The sequence below is a fragment of the Camellia sinensis genome, chromosome 10 (assembly GCF_055761805.1).
Source record: "Camellia sinensis isolate YWXY chromosome 10, ASM5576180v1, whole genome shotgun sequence".
Taxonomy (NCBI): Eukaryota; Viridiplantae; Streptophyta; class Magnoliopsida; order Ericales; family Theaceae; genus Camellia; species Camellia sinensis.
In genome coordinates, this window is record NC_138970.1 from 55726554 (window position 1) to 55731971 (window position 5418).

Sequence of the window (5418 nt, forward strand, 5' to 3'; positions counted from 1 at the left end):
TCGAATAATAGTATTTTGATATATATCATAACCTAAAAAACTGACTTTGGTTTGAAATAACTTAATTTTAGGGACAGATATGACTAAACCATTATGTTTAATAATCTGGAGAAAGGAGTAGAGATGTTTCCAATGTGCATCTATGGACTTAGAGAAAATAAGAATGTCGTCACTGTAAACGATGGAAAATTGACTAAAGGGATTGAATATTTCATTCATGATGTTTTGAAATTCATTGGGTGCATTTTTTTAAACCAAAAGGCATGGCATTCCATTCGTAACGACCAAAGGGTGCAGTAAAAGCAGTTTTATACCTATCTTTAGGGTGAATTTGTATTTGCCAAAATTCACTTTTAAGATCAAATTTACTAAAAATGATGGCGTGACTAAGACGTTTAATTAAATCTTTTTTATTAGGGATTGGATAACGTATCTATTCTAAAACTTTATTTAAAGGTTTATAATTGATGACTAATCGTGAAACACCGCGTTCAAGTTCAGCATTTTTATTAACATAAAAGGCAGGATAAGACCAATGTGACTTACTTTAAGTAATGATATTATTTTTAAGCAATTCATTGATTTCTTTTTTATACATTTTGACTAATTCATTATTCAATTGAATTGGACGAGTTTTAGTAGGAATTTGTCTTTGATCAAAATTTTTAGCATAAGAAAATATAACTACATGTTTTTTCCTATGCTAGAAAATGCTAGGTAAAGTAGAGCAGACAGTAGTTTCTAAATGGGTTTTGAATTGTTCAATTTTAGAAATAAGAATGGGATTTGTTAATTGAATTCAACTATTTTATATTTGACTTCTTCCTTGAGAAACTTAAGTTGTTTGGTTAATCGGTAGATAGATTGGGATATAGAACATTCTTTTAATTGATTTAATTCTTTGATTTCAGGAGAAGATAAGAATTTAACGGTTACTATTTGACTAAAAACTTGTGTTGTTATTCCATGATTAGTGTTAGTGAATGGGTATAATAAAAAGATAAATGGAGTTCTTAAAATTACTTTATCTGTCATATTTCGAACTAAAACAAATGATGTTTTAAAATAAACATTATTTTGACAAATATGTACTTTAGGTAATTTGCATTTAATATACATTTGACTTCCATTAGCATAACTTAATTGTTCACTAGTTTTATGATAATATTTTGTGGGGATTAAACCTTCTTGGATACAATTTAAATTTGTTCCGGTATCAATTAGGGCTATGACTTCTATTTCAAAATCATTAATAACTAATTTGACTTTTGAATGCCATTTTTGAATATTAATTCTATTGATAATATTTAAACGATAACTGCCATCGTGATTATCATTGTCATGATGAAATTTAGTTGATCAATTATCAAAGACGACACGATTGGGATCGTGACTAGAACTAGATTCATCAGAGGAAGTATCATTATTATTTAAGAAATCATTAAGAGTTTTATTGATTTTAGGCAGAGAGAGAAGGGGTTTTGATTTTTTGGCCACATTAATAATTTCTCTCAGCCGAGGAACTCCCAGAGTGACATTTTTTGCACTCACACCAGCATAGTGAAAGGTGTTCAGGGTCATTTGCATGGCAGGCTCACCAATAGACTGCGCAGCAACACATCCAATCATTTCTCCAGGTGTTACAAGTGACTGTAAAAATCATGATTCTATCTCACCAATAACCCACTCGAATGCTTCACGAGTAAGCCTGTACTCTTTCAACACTCTCTTACTGGAAAATGTGCTATGGAGAAGAATGTGGTGGCATTTTTTCTGTGCTTCCATGATTAGCAAATCATCACCAGGGACAACTTTTAGCCTCTCCTGAAGTTTATCAACGGCTTCCACAATCTCCATTGGATGCATATTAGAGGGTCTTCTCAAGTCAACCTTAAATGTCTTTTGTGCATTCCAAATTAGCCGCTTGAGATTCACAGGCATAGGCCAAGTGTTATCACCAGTTGTAGCAATTTTTGTTCCAAGCTGGAATTGATCTACTTTAAGTTTTTGGACTTCAGCATCAAACACATTGCGGAACTCCCGAATAGTTTTTAGATCCTCCACATGTTCCGGCAACATGTAGCTCGGGTTCTAGTTCCCATCATCAATCTCATATTTGAATGGGCAAATTACATATACACCCCTCCAGGTTTGACAAAATTACAGATACCCCCCTGAGGTTTGAGAAATTACGAATTCCCCCCTGAATGCTATATTTGCATAAGAAATTAGGGGGTAATTTGTTATGAAATATAAACCTCAGGGGGTAAATTGTTATGAAAATACAAATCTCAGGGGGCGGGATGTAATTTCCGAAACCTCAGGGGGGTATCTGTAATTTAACCAAACCTGGAGGGGTGTATATGTAATTTGCCCTATTTGAAAACATTATCAAACTCTGACTTCTTCATTTTAAGAGAATCCAGCTTCTGCGATTCAATCCAAACAACATCCATACCATCTTCCCCATATAGAAACCGTATAACATCCCCCAACGAGTTCCTAACTGTACCATCATATTTGATCATAATATCTTGGGCAAATTACAAACACCCCCTCGAGAATTGGTAAAAATACAGATTTCCCCCTGAGGTTTGAGAAATTACATCCCGCCCCCTAAGGTTTATATTTTTATAACAAATTGCCCCCTGAGGTTTTTATTTTCATACAGATTCCCCCTTAATTTTTCCTAATTTGTTATGAAAATTTGACCCTCAGGGGGCAATTTGTAATTTCTCAAATCTCAGGAGAGAATCTATATTTTTACCAAACCTCGAGGGGATGTTTGTAATTTGCCCTAATATATCTTCCATAGTTTTCACTAGACTCCTTTGGATGTATCCAGCCTCAGATGTTTTGATAGCCGTATCAATCAAACCTTCACTACCATCCATGGCATGAAAAAAGAACTCTTGGAGGGTCAAACCTCGTGGGTAATGCAATTTCTTCTTCTAATAATTTGTCTTTAGTTTTTAATTCTTTAATTGTTAATTTAATTTGGTTAATTTCTTTCTATAAATCTTGTAAGGTGACTTCTTTATGGTGAGTTTTTTTGAATCTTTCTAAAGTAGAAGTTAAACTAATAATTGATTTATCTTGATGAGGTTTTTTTTTTTATTATTATTATTATCTTTGTTCATTAGTAAATATTTTAATTTATTAGTATAGTTTCTTTTTAAATCAGGATTGTCTAGTTTACTAATTAATTCAACTAATGAATCTTTTTCTTGTTGGGATTTACTAAGTACAGTGATTTGTTTACAGCAAGTATCATTACATCTTAGTTCAATTGGATCATCATCAGTATTATCAGTGGGAAAATAATAGTCAGAAGTACTACTAAATAGATTAGGATCACTTGATGATGCACTAGATGGATGAGGAGAGTGATTCGGGGTATTATTTAATTTGAATATTTCAAATATTTGACATTGATTTTCTTCAGTAATGTGTAATTGGTTAAGTTTGTCCTTTAAGTTGGCTTTAGCTTTACATTTGTTAGAATAATGACCCTTTTCACCACAATTATAAAAAGTAACATCTTGAGTAGATTTTGACTTTTTAAAGTTTTTAGTTTTCTTGTGATATTTCTTGTTAGGTTTGGTATAATATTGATCAAGTGATTTACATGATGAATGTTTTTTTACGATATATCTTATATGGTTTGGGGAAAGTTTTATTTTTCTTATGTTTTTTACGCAATGGTGCTGTAGGGGGTACCATATTGTTCATAGAAGTTACTTAATTCACATTTAGCCTTACGTTTATCTCTAGCTGCTTTTTGACTAAGTTTTGTGTCAATACACATTTTTAATCATTCTTTCTAAATAGTACTAATTATATCACCATAAGTTAGGTTATCATATTCAATAATACCAGTAGGTTGACTAAGGACATCCCTAGTTTTATGGGCAAAAAGACTAAGTAATCCATTAATAAATTTTTCTTTCCAAAATGATTTAGTATAATTATCTCTAAGCATAACTCTAGAAGTAAAGACATCTTTATACCAATGAAAATCACTCAATGTAGGGCAAGTTAAATTACTAAGTTGATCATGGATGCGAGAATGAGTATTAGTAGGTGTTCCAATAAAATATTTAATTATGGTAAATATTAAAGTATGGGTAAATCATAAATACACTCCCTGAGGTTTCTTTAAAGTACAAATTGCTCCCTGTGGTTTGAAAATTTACAAATACCTCCTTGTTAGTATTTTTTATTTAATAGAATTAACTAAAAAAATTAAATTCATAATTGCTCTCCTATACAATAATAAAATTACCTAAATTATTAATTGAAACGTACTTCTAACATCATTAAAAACTGTTAATTGACTTGATGATTTATTAATAAAATTGGTGATTTGCTATGAAATTAGAAATTTCAGGAGGTGGAATGTAATTTCTAAAACCATAGGGGGCGATTCGTATTTTAATCAAACCTCAGGGGGTGTATTTGTAATTTACCCTTAAAGTATTAATACTATCAGGTTTGCTTGTTCCTATGTCTTCATCAAATATGAGGAAGTCATTTTCATCAACTTAGACTGCATTTTGAACGTCTTCACGCCTATCCTGAGTAAGATATTTGTCCTACTAATATTTAAGCATACCAGTAAAACCAGAGGTAAGTAAAGAGATTATTTCAGGTTGAGTGTGGTCAGGATAATTACTGAGATAACTCTTAGCCACCATAGACATGCGATTTAACTTTTGAAGAATTTGATTTTCACTAAGACCATCTATATTCCATTCATATAATTTTTTGGCAGAAATAGAAAATTGATTGCTTATATTAGGCTCCGTTTGGTAGAGCTTTGTAACTATGATTTGAGAATATGAGTTGTATTTTGAGTTTGTGTGTTTTAGAATTATGATTTGAGTGTAGAAAATTTGTTTGGTTATGGTTTTTGAATAAAGTGTTGAATTGAGTGTGGAATTGAGTTTTGAATTGAGTGTAGAATTGAGTTTTGAAAGTTTGATTTGACATGTGAAGTAAGAAAATTTGTTTGGTTATGAGTTTTGAAAAGAGTTTTCAAAACTTAATTCAAATTGCTATAACTCATAACAAAACACATTACTTTCACATTATTGAAAATTTTGATCAACACTCATAACCAAACTCTTTTTAAATTCAATTAAAAAAATTTATTATTAACAAAAAATAACATTAATCAATTTTTTAATTGAAAATACTACAAAGGAAATAATTTTTTTTTCAAAATAAATATTCAAAAAATTTAAATCATAAATATTTAAATAATTTAAATAATCTAAAAAATTTAATAAGTAAAAAATTAAAATAAATATTCAAAAATTTTAAATCGTAAAAATTTATATAATTTAAATATTCAAAAAATTAAAATAATTTAAAATTTTAATATTTTAAATTTAAAAATAACTCTACACTCAAATC

The 5418-nt window shown here is 30.0% G+C and overlaps 1 pseudogene; it reads right to left on the minus strand.

Moving 5' to 3' along the window:
• Positions 1-1359: 1359 nt before the first annotated feature.
• LOC114321684 (DNA-directed RNA polymerase II subunit RPB1 pseudogene) lies at positions 1360-2894 on the minus strand (annotated as a pseudogene).
• Positions 2895-5418: the final 2524 nt, after the last annotated feature.